We start from the raw sequence: 11,590 nt of genomic DNA on the forward strand, positions 1-11,590 counted from the left end.
CAGGGCCACTGGCAAAGTCTGAAGAGGCTTTTAGACAGAGTTTAAATGAATTTCATTTGAAATTCATGTTGAATTTCTGACATGAGAATGTGAGCAAATACATCGCTTGTTTGATCTCTCCTGTGTTCGTCGTAGGGGGGAGAAAAAAGGAGTTTGTGCGTTCTTTGCAAGGAATGGAGGGAACACCTCATTCAGCTACCAAATCTGCCTGTAATGGAAACTTACCACTCCTTACATTTTTGGCTGGCTGCTGAGGTCAGAAGGGGTAACAGTAGTACTGTGCTGGGGTTAGTGCTGCTCTAGCTCTGCTGAGGAAGATTTGTCTTGCCAATGTAGGCTGAAATAATCTCTTACTGTGGACACAAATGATACTTCAGCCATTAGCACTTCAGTGATAAATATCTCCTTATGCAGTGAAGTCCTAGAAAAGTTGCTTTGATAAAGATCAAGATGATTGTTTAACTGGAAACTTCCCATTTTCAAGGCACTTAGACTGTGTTGGTGTATGACACTAGATTTGCTCTGGCAAGTCAGGTCCCAGTGGGGCAATTTCTAAGGCTTGTGGCTTGGTCCTTGTTGCCTGTTTAGAGAGCCCTTCAAAGCAGACAGTGGGCCACTCTTAAATGCTGGTCCTGGCAGTGTTCTTGCAGCTGAGGCACTGGAGCCCCATCTGTGTTTCATGATGTTTTTTTCTGTATCAGGAGGCCCTTCAAAGCAGGCAGTGGGCTACTCTTAAATGCTGGTCCTGGCAGTGCTCTTGCAGCTGAGGCACTGGAGCCCCATCTGTGTTTCATGATGGTCTTTTCTGTATCAGGAGGCCAGGTGTGAGCTCTCTCAGTGGGAGAGGAGAGGCTGCCAGGCCCTCAGGAAAGCTGGCAATTGGCTTGGTTTCCAGAAAAATCAGTGTTTGTGGGTAGTTTCTATAATGAATCCCAGGAGCTCTTGGAAAATGATTTTCTCTGGTACCACCAGCTCAGGATCATCCGTCTGATGGCCTTGATGGAAAGCAGGGTGGGCACAGGCTTGTCTGAGCGCCTACAACAAGGGCAGTGTTTCTGAGAGGTGTTGAGCTGTCTGCATGTACACAGGTTGGTTCTTCCACCTGTATATGATGTTCAGGAAAGGTGAGGTGTGCAGTACTCACGTGGCAAGAATAACCTGTGGCTGTCTAGCCAGCAACTGGGGCACCGCTGTCCCAGTGTACCAAGCTCGCAAAGCCTTACTTGCTGGTAGTTTCTGCAGTTGTGGTAGAGAAGGGCCAAGTTTCAGGGAGGAAAAAAGTGGCCATGAGAACTTTTAACTCACTAAAAAAAGACACAGGCACTGCAATCTTTGCTATGACTCATGTGGGCTGTTACTTGAAAAAGGCAGGCTGAGCAGTTGTGGACCTCCTTACTCAAGGGAGCAGCACTCATTCGTGAACTCTCTGAAGCCCTGAAAGTAGAAATGGTGTAGGTGAGCAGTTCCCATGCTGAGCCTCCGACCACTGATTTCCCTCCAACCACAGCCAGATGCAGCTTAGGGAGAGCCAGCAGGTCACGGCTGGCTAGTTACTTCCCACCTGTTGCTTCCACTGCTGCTAAACAAGTTTGAGAAGCAAAAATCCGGCAAATATGTTCTCACTGTCGTCTTTCTCTTAAAAACAGATGATGAAACAGTTGCAGGAATATCAGTAATTCCTGGATGGTGGGGCTTTTCACTGTAGTGAGTGTTGCTGATGGGGGGGCGATGTCTATGAAGAAAGCTGATGTCTGCCTTATCAAAGTGTGAGTAGAGATAATTTCAGGATATTTTGACGATGTTTTTCCCACTTGGAACTTTATTACAGATTCACAGAGAGTCAAAGCACTGCTGTGAATTGCAGCAGCTTGTTCAGCCACCTCCCTTCAGTGAACAAGCCATGCTCCCGTGGGGCCCTGCTGGGACATGAAAGTGCCGACATGCATTCTGGAAAACCTTGCGGCATCGCTGCCTCCTCCGTGGGGATTAGGGACTTGTTGAGTCCTATGAGGAAAGACTGTCCCCCCAGCTCAGCAAATCGTGGTACAAACTGCTGAGGGGGGTAGGTCAGTGCTGTTTCACTGTCCAGCAGCCCTGGCACTGGGCAGAGGAGCCTGGCTGTCCCCGGCCACCGCTGCTGTTTGCTCAGGGAGCAGGAGTTGGGCGATAACGTGTCCCTCGAGATAAAGCGCTTTTGTTGTTTGCCTGCTGGGTCAGAGCTCGGTAGGTGTTCTGCATTGCTGTGCGTTAAGGGTGTAGGCCGCTTAAAAGAAATTTAAAAAGGGACTTTGAATGGGCTGGGTCAAGGTGTCAGAGGGTTAAACCAGAACAGTTCCGGCACTTGCTAGAGGGAGAAAGTTGTATAACATCACCTTACACCGAGTAAACCTCTTCCTCTCGGCCGGCCAGCCCTTTATGCGAGAGGAAAACAGCCGTGACATCATAAAGCCATCGCCTGTTTAACGAGCTCTTTTTTTTTTTTTTTCTGCCGAGTTTTTGCTACGGTGTGTCGCCATCCTCAAGGCAGGAAAAAAGATTAGTGGGGGGAGGTAGGAGCGGAAAAAAACCCCCGGCACAAGTCCAGTGCAGTGGGAAGGCTCAGCAGTTGAACAGTGCCACCTCCTGGCTGGCCCTGGCAGGGAGGGATGTCCCAGCTTCCCACTGACGTGTCCCACACCCACTCGTTACCAGCAGCAGCCGTCGAGTCCCACGCGCGGATTTCTCGCCAAGCGATGGACGCTGCGGGGCTGCAAAGGGGAAAATCAGCTGCAGCTTTAGGGCTGCTCAGTGCAGCAGCCAGGAATGGTCTTTGGTGTGCAAAGGCTGGCCCAAACAGGATTTTTCCACTTCATGCAAACACCTCAATTTTTTGGTTTGTTTTGGTTTGGGGTTTTTTGTTGCATTGGGTGAAAAGAAGTCCGCCTCCTCCCCCAGGGATGGGAGCCTCAGAACATATATTGTTTTGATTCACGGCAGGGTGGGGAGGACAGGACAGGTTCTCTTTGGTAAGGTCAGATCCATTGTCCAAATGCTGATATTTAAATTTCATGTTAATTAAAGGCAAAAAAATTAAGAAGGTACTTTGAAATGAAAACACCTTTTCTATGGCACTGTTGTAAGGCCTTTTGCTTAGAACAGGCCAGATTTTCCTGGTTTAAGGGGGTAGCCATTGTCCCATCCTCTTGGCTTCTGATCTACTAGCACCAATTAGCACAGGACCTGGGCTGCTGCACAAGGCAGCATAGATGTAGACAGGCAGCCCTGCTGGGACTGCACTGGGTACTGCTGCAAATACCTCCTGAGCCAGGATGATGTGAGGATGGCATGGCTGGACTCCTTCTTGAGATGTGAAGGGGGTCAGCTGGAGAGCTAAGACTTGCCTGGGATGGAGGGGCTGTAGCTTGGGATACTGTGGGAAGAGGTGCCCTTAGGCATGCCAGTAGAATGGGTCTCAGCTTTGGAGGGAACCTTGGTTTCCCTAGAGGATTGGGTTCACAAATTATTTTTGCTGTTGTGTTTGAGTTTCCATGAAGCTGAGCAGGATCCAGGACTGCCCTGCTTGTGAGCAGCAGTCCCACAGCAGTTTAGGCATCTCTTAGCCTCCCACCTCGTTTCCCTGCTCCTGATTACAGCGCTTCTTTGACCCCAGCAGAGCCAGTCCAAGAAGAAAGCCCAAGACAGAGGTGAGCAGCTTTCTGCTGGTGTGGTTTGTGAGCAGGTGTGCAGCAGAGCAGAATGAACCTCGTGTGGGTGCGAGGAGGGGAAGGGGAGTGCACAGCTGAGGTGTCATGGGCATTAGCACAGCTCCAGCAGCCTCGGTGCTCTGCTCTGCTGTGGATGCTGTGTTTGTGATGACTCCCAGTGCAGCTGGGGCAGGCCTTCATTAGCAGGGTGCACTTCCTGGGGCACATCAGCTGCTTCAACGTGGTCTCAAGAGCACTTAGAGATGTGCAGGACCTTACAGGTACAGGCAGCATTTCCCTCCCTAAGGAAACAATTTATCTTTGCAGACATTCCAGTAACAGCATGGGTGTTGGATTTTATTTTCTCTAGATGGTACAAAATGTAATCACTTATGCAATACAGCAGACTGGGCTTCTAATCTTCCCTCTGATGTACCACTTTGGCAAGTTCTTTGGATTTATATCTGTGTTTCACGGTGTTCCCCATCCTCCTCTGTTTCATCTCATTCTACAGTGTTTCCTGTGGGTGTAGTTACTATTGAAAAAGGAGAGGAGGCAGGGGCATCTTGAAATTGCTGTGGTGGAAAAACCTGGTAGTGTGGCAGTGCCTCCTGAGCAGCACTGTGGTGGGGCAATGCAGAAACCTTAGCAGTGCTTTTGATGTGAGCAATGCTGCACCCTGGGACCTTGATCCTTCAGCCCAGCTGAAAATTTTGTGGTATTAGCCAGGCCAGAGAATTTTCTGAGCCTAAAATAAGTAAATAAAACTACAGCACAAGTCCAGTGTCTTGACACAATCAGGAATTCCTTCAGCCAGTTTTGCTGCTGAAGTCCCCACATTATCAAGGTACAACTTAATAGTTTTGGTCTTTCTTTCAAATAGCTAGTGATGAGTCTCTGTCTTACCAGTCCTCTCTGCTGTGTGGTCCCAGTCTGTGTCTGGAAGGTTCCTCCATTTAATCCATTCTTTAGCCACTGCTCTTTCCAGACAAGAGCGCTTTGCTTGATCTGGCTGCATCCCCTGACTTCAAGCAGAAAGTCTTCAAAATTTGTCTGTTAGCTCTGTCTCACCTGTGTTTGGGGTTTCATCTTAAGAGAAAGGTAAACCCCAGAAAATTAGCAGATAAAATACCTTTCAATACTAAGACTGATATCAGTTATACGAAGGTCTGCACAGAGAGTTTGTTATTTCAGTCAGGCCAACATTGAAAAATTTCCCTGAATTTTTACCACAGTTCAGCTAAGATTGATTTTTTTTTTTTTTTAATGTTTTTTCCCCCTACATAATTCTCTGATGTGGTTAAACCCAGAGATACCCAAGAGTCTACTTGAGTCTGTTTCTTAGCTCTACTTGGGTTTTTTCTCATGTTGCTCTTTTTTGTTGGCCGGTGGGAGCAGTTTGCTATTGTAGACAATGCTATAGAAGAAGATTGTGTGAGCAAGCAGCAGTGACTCGGAGGTGAAAGAATCCTGCAGTGTTATTTGCTTCCCACCTCCTGCAATTGCAGTACCAAAGCTCATTGTAGTAGTGGCTCTAGGCCTGTTTGTTTGTACTCATCATCCACAAGGTACCAATGTTTTTCTGAACTCTTATGCTTCTTGTTATGTGTTTACCCTTGGAGACGCTGACAAAAGAGTTAGGAATGGAAAAATATTGTGTGTTCCTGATCAGGGTCTGTAGTTCCCTAGGAATCCAGGGAGACCTTGAATTTGATGTTACTTTCCTGTTTTTAGGGAGAAAACCAAGCTATGAATAATAAATACAAGCTCTGGGGCAAAACCGTTTTCCATTCAGAAAATTCAACATTAAAGACTGAACAGTAATTTCTTAGCCTGCTGCCAAGCAATAGGAATGCTATGTTGGGACTAGAGAGCTACTGACAGCTTCTTCAGTTTTTGCTGTGCCACAGTTAATAAATTGGTTCTTCTCTGATTTTTATGTAGATAGAACAAAGGTGTCTCTAGCTAAGTGATGCAGATTAGTGTAGTTTTCAATCTGAGGAGTTTGAACTTGGAAAAATAAAGGCAAAGCAAGCCCCTTTCTTCTGCTGGCTTCTCTCTTGGCTTTCAGAATGAGAAATAGCTGGGGCATATCTTGAATAAATTGAGAAGAAGGAGGAGATGAAAGTTATGGTATTGTGTTTGGGGCTGAATCAAAACTTACTGCGTAGACACTGAAGTTTCTGCTTCAGCAGTGGTGTTGTGAGAAATCAAATCAGGATGCTAATAAGTTTCTGTGGTCTGGATCCTGCACTTATTTGTATTTCAGCACCTGGGGGGTCCTGTTGGAGCCCAGCCAGAACATGGCGGGGAGGAAGGGGTAAATTCGTGTCAGTGGTGCAATGATTGAGGAGGATCTCTGATTTAAGTGCTCTCCTATAGAGCATCTCAAGCATTCAGTAGGGAAATCTGATTGTGACTTGCTCTTCTCCCACCCTGGAGCAGGCTGTTGTTCTCCAAACTGATGACTGTCAAGTAGTAGAAGGAGGTGAAGCTTTGCAAGGAGCAAGAGAGCATCCTGGATCAAGGTATTTATTTTTTCAAGGTAAAGCTGCATTAAACTGGGGAGAAGCAGACCAGCAACAGTGAAGAATATAATCTGTGCATTTTATCACTCTGCTAACCCCAGCTGTAAAATTTACCATAGGAAGGCTAATAAAATGGGAGCCACACAAGCAAACAGAGGGCACGGGATTATCAGCAAACATTTATTTTGGCTCTGGTGGAGCCACTCCCCTGATCAAAGCGGTTGGAGTTTGAACCTCTTTTAAGTTGTTCCCTTCTTGGACTGGGAGTGCCCTGATCTTGCATTGATGACATCAGTATCTTCTGTGCAGCTGTGTGGAAGAGGGAAAGTATCAGGAGGGAGAGGGAAATTGTGTGAGGCCACTTTACTGCAGTGTGAGGCAACCGTAGCTTATTTTAGCTTTGCCAGCAACTGCCTGGTTTAGGAAAACAACCTAAGGCTTATTGTATAACTAGATGGTATAGGCATTTTCACAGGGCCAACTGGGAATGCTTTACCATTTGCAGGCTCATGTCTGGCAGACTGAGTAACTCTGTAATCCTTATCAACAAAATGGCCCTCTGGCAGAAATCACCTTGAGCCCCAGGCTCTTCCCTTCCGGAGCTTCTTCTCTGACTGATCTCTTTGTTCAGGGTTCCCCCTTTCTCCTCCAGCAAGAGCTGCTTGAATCCCTCTTGGCAATGAGTCTCTTGGCTGAAACAAACCTCTCTCTCCTCTCTGATCCTTTCAGGCTCCATGGTTGGTGTCTGGTGGGGGGTGGGGGGGGGCTCACTTAGTGAATGTGCTGTTCTTGTTCAGTCTTGCTGGCTGGAGAAATACATAAAGAGCTTCTGGGAGGAGGTGCATGGGTGAGGAACAGAGTAGTCTCATGGGGGAAACAGAGGGAGGAGAAGGTTTTTAAGTCCTCAGGATTGGGATCTTTCTATGCAAACATCTTGCATCTCACTTTGTGTTAAGGGCAGAATAAAGGCAGCTTTACTTTTTTCCATGTTTTTTGTTTTTTTTCCCCCTTACCTGTTTTGTCCTGTCTGTATTTCTTTTATTTATTTTGTACTCTGTTGGGGAGATTGTTGTAGACACCTGCGTGCTTGAGTTAAGATTCATTTTAAGGCCAACTCATAATATGTTTGCACTAGAGAGGCAAGAGGGAAGCTGGGCTTGAATGTAGCTCTTGTGATATGAATGGCTCTCTTTCCTGGATCAGGGCGGTGCTGAAGCACCACAGAATGTCCCTGCCTTCAAGGGGAGGCTGGGCTGAGCAGCAAGGGAAGAGATCAGGCAGCAGGAAGTTAACCCTGTGGATGTTAGTCTGCAAAGGATTGCTTCATAATATATTTTTTTACAATTCTTATTTTTAAATAGCTCCACATTATCCAGCCAATGCTAGGCCAGAGTACTTGTTTTTGAGGCCTCCTGGAGGTGTGTATGCTGAGGGGAACCAGAAGCAATCTATATGGCTGACAGAGCAATTCAAGCAAGACTTCCCCCTTGCGCTTCCAGGGTAAAATGTGTGACTATCTGCCCTCATATCTGCCACAGTTAGCATTCTTGCACTGCATGAGGACGGTCCTGCATCCATATGTGAGGTCTGGGAAGGCTTTTCTGTTCTTGGCTGGTTGGTCTCGGCATATGCCCCATCCTACTGCTGCACAGAAATGGGGGTCTCAGCAGTTACAGCCCTGTAGGGAGGCTGGGTGGGAGCTGGATCTGTGGGTGCACCTTCACACTGAACCAGGGATGTACTGGTATGAAGGCGTGATGGGAGATCTGTTTGTGTCTGGCAGTCTGGGACTTTGCCTGCTGAGACGCAGAAGACCCTGTGACTAGGATGTGCACGACTTGGTAGAAACATTGTAGTAGCTGTTTTATCTCAGCTTTAGCTGATCAGTGAGTGTATTTGTAGCATACTGATCACTGTGTTTGCCTGAGCCCTGTGGGAACTCCTTGGGGAGCAGACTCCCATCCCATCTGTCTGACTGAAGCATTTGTCAGTCCTGGGAAGGTTACTTCAGAATGATCCATTAAAGAGATTGGAGTTTGTGCTCTAGGTGGATTCTTCATCATGCTCCATTACATGAGAGCTAAGGGTAAAGATAAGTTCATGCTTTACCTTCCCTGTGTCTTCTGTGGCAAAAACTTGTTTTCAGTTGGAATAACACGATTTAGATGTTCCTGCTCCCCCTACTCTCTTTTCTCATGCCGCAAAACACCATCAAAATAACAAAATGGAGCCACAATGGGATTATTTTAGGGCTACACTAGAGAGCATAAGAGATGGTGTATGAGAAATTTAAACAATGGATCTTTACGGAAAGAGTAGCATCTTTCAACGTTACAGAAGGAACAGCATAAAGACACTTCCAATTCAGGCAATCTTGCCAGTAAGGGCTGAGAATCTGGCCATGGGGTTCACTTGTGCCTCATACCCCTCACTTCAAGGAGAACTGTGTGGAAATGTGCAGATCTTTATTTTAGCAAAACCCCACCACTTTCTTGCTCAGGCTGCACATCCCTGGAGAATATTGCTCTCATCCATGCACAGCTGAGCTGTGTTCAGAGCCTGGTTGTTGCTACAGAGCCCTTACTAAACTTTTTGAGGCTACTTCAGAAAGATATCTGCAGTAGCTGCCAGATGTACTAGAATTCAGGTGCGATAGCGTGAATATACCACAGGTCTTCTGGGACAGCAAGGGATTCTTTTTCTATGCTGGCATCAGTGAAGATGAACTCTGATTTTGTTGCTTGACCATGTCAAAATGGTGTCTGATTAGAAACAGGAATCCAAGGAAGAAACCAAGGCAATTCTTAGGCTGAAGGGGTAAAGCCCTTTTAAATTTAGAGGACAGCAGAGATACTGAGCTGCCAACCCCTAAATGATTTTTAGACAACAAATCTCCCTGTCTCTGTGGTATGACAAACATACCTTTCTCCTGCTATTTAGAAAGCTCCAGTTTAAGTTGTGGAATGTGGGTTTAAGATGTAGTCTTGGTTTTTCAGTTTAATTCCCATAGCAAAAAGGGCAAGGAGTTTTTGTGATAGGAAGCCAAATGCTGTTCAGCTGGTGCTGGGAGTGAGGCTCTGCAATGTTTGTGTGTAAGCTGGACAGTGAAGGGTCAGAAAATCTCAAGGGTCAGACATCTGATGCTTTAGAGATTTGAATTCTTACTTTTTGATCAGCTGAGACCTCAGATTCTGCTACGGATGCTCTGGGGAAGCCTCTATACTGTGTGGAGGCAAAGGCTGGCTTGTTTGCTGTGGTGGGCCTGGGGACCCCTTCAGATGTGCCCAAGGCTATAAGGAGCCTGGTGAATTCAGCTAAGAGGATCTCAGCTATTACAGGATCAGTTTCAAGTACAAGTGCTTGAACTAGCACTATGTCTGTTTTTAATCTGCTGAGTCTTTCATCAGATAACAGACCAAGAATCTTGGTGGCCGGAATTTGGGTTTTAGTCATGCTTTTGCTGTGTGATTGCAGTGAAACAGAGCTGAGCGAGTGGACTCTTGTGTGAATGCTGCTGCTGAATGGAGTTTTGTTAGCTTCTCCTCTGGGTACGGCTCTTCTGATCTCTCATGGGAATCATGGGGGGAGAGAGATGAATCTGAAGAGCTGCTGACATGAGGAGAAAAAAAATGTTCTTGTATCTGTATAGTGATACTATTTTATTATTTATGTGGCCCTAAAATGCAGCAATGATGGTGTCTTGGATGAATTGTTTCCAAAACAGCATAATTTGAACCCTGATTTGGGGAGTGGCGGTCAAAGCTGTGACAAACACCTTGGCCTTCCTTCTTTTCTCTTCTTTTTTCCCTCTCCAAACCAGGGTATAATAGAAATGGGCTGAAATTGAAGTGTATTACATGTGTTCTATCCCATCTTGTATGCTTGCTGCTTCACGTTCAGCTGCGGTAAGCCTCCCTGTGTGAGCAGGTCTCAGACTTGCTCTCCTTTGCTGGGATAACAGGTGAGAGTTTTGCTGCACAAGAAGAAAACAAGAGACTCTCCCTTGCTGCTAGCTCTTGGCTGGTCTGAGGTGTTGGTCATCTGTGCACCAGGGATTCTTTGGCTGCTCAGGAATCTGTTTGAGCTGCAGAATATGGGTGTGTAGGATGGAGGCCATATGTCAGAGCTCCTGGGTGGCCAGATGTCAGGCACAGCTGCCCTAGCTGTACATGCTGAACCTCACCGACATGAGGCATGCAGCCCAATGCTGGTCACCAGCCTTTGTAAACTTGTGCTCAGCTCCAGGAGCCTCCTGTGTCTCTGATTCCTGCCCATACCTTTCCAAATCATAACCCTACTCCAGGGCAGGATCACAAATAGGTCTCTACACTCTCCAGCCCAAGATTCTAATCCCATGTGCTGCCCTGTGCTTGGTTATCTATTTACCCATCAGCTATGCCAGCTACAAAGGCTTCCGGAATGAGATGGTTTGGGGATGTGCTGCACTTGGAATATAATTTGTGTTACTTCTCCTGGGCTTCAAAGCAAGGAACAGTTTGTCCTCTGTGAATATAAAACTTAAACATGACTGATACTTCCTACTTAAAGTGTGCTCTTTGAACTTGTTTCCCTCATCATCCCCTTCCCCCTCCCCCCTTAAACTTTGGAGGGAGCCTAGAATCATGACAAAAAAGGAGAAAAACCAGTCTTTCATTATGAATTTATTGAGAAGCAAGAAGAGCACATAGCCTAGGTATAGAATGATTCACACATCACTTGAAAGACATTATGGAACAAAAAATTCCAGGTAAACTCCAAAAGACGAGGGTGATATGAATCCAGTGACAGGGCATCGATCACTGGAAAAAAGGCATGCTCATCCTATTTGCTTTTGTTCTGTGGTTATAACAAAAGCTGTGCTAGTGGAATCTCCAGATAGGCTCCAGAGAAGATTTAAGATGTTGAGTTCTGTAACTGCATAATGTATGATATATATGACACTCATCTTTTAGCCTGTGTTAGAAATGGATACCTCCATAACTTACTGCAAAAAAGTGTTTAGGCTCTCGCCTGTTCTGCCTCATGCTATTTTCATCCTAAGATGAGAGTGTTGGTGTTGGATACTTTCTTCTTACAGCTGTATGTATTAGAAGGAAAAAGTAGGCTACAGTGTGTGTTTAGAGATAAAATTACCACTAGAGGATCTAGTAACTTCTTGAAAATAGCAAATTATAAAGAGGAACACCATCAGAATCACCATACGAGGATTATTTTCTTCAGAATCATTGTAGCATGCAAACAGCCTACTTGGCTTGAATAGTTTTGGTAGTCTGTAGCTTTCATGAAATTGGTTTGCTGCTAATAATAGTCTAAATAATTTTTCACAGTAAAATCTGCACAAGCGACAGTGACGTGATCTTGATTAGTCAGCTTTACTGA

General features: G+C 46.0%; 1 protein-coding gene across 1 annotated transcript in view; it reads left to right on the forward strand.

The window, feature by feature from the left end:
• The window catches only part of F13A1 (coagulation factor XIII A chain), a 191,889-nt gene that overhangs the window by 2,263 nt on the left and 178,036 nt on the right, over window positions 1–11,590 (forward strand). The gene's annotated exons all lie outside the window — the stretch shown is intronic.

This window comes from Corvus brachyrhynchos, unplaced genomic scaffold (assembly GCF_000691975.1).
Source record: "Corvus brachyrhynchos isolate BGI_N302 unplaced genomic scaffold, ASM69197v1 scaffold100, whole genome shotgun sequence".
Classification (NCBI taxonomy): Eukaryota; Metazoa; Chordata; class Aves; order Passeriformes; family Corvidae; genus Corvus; species Corvus brachyrhynchos.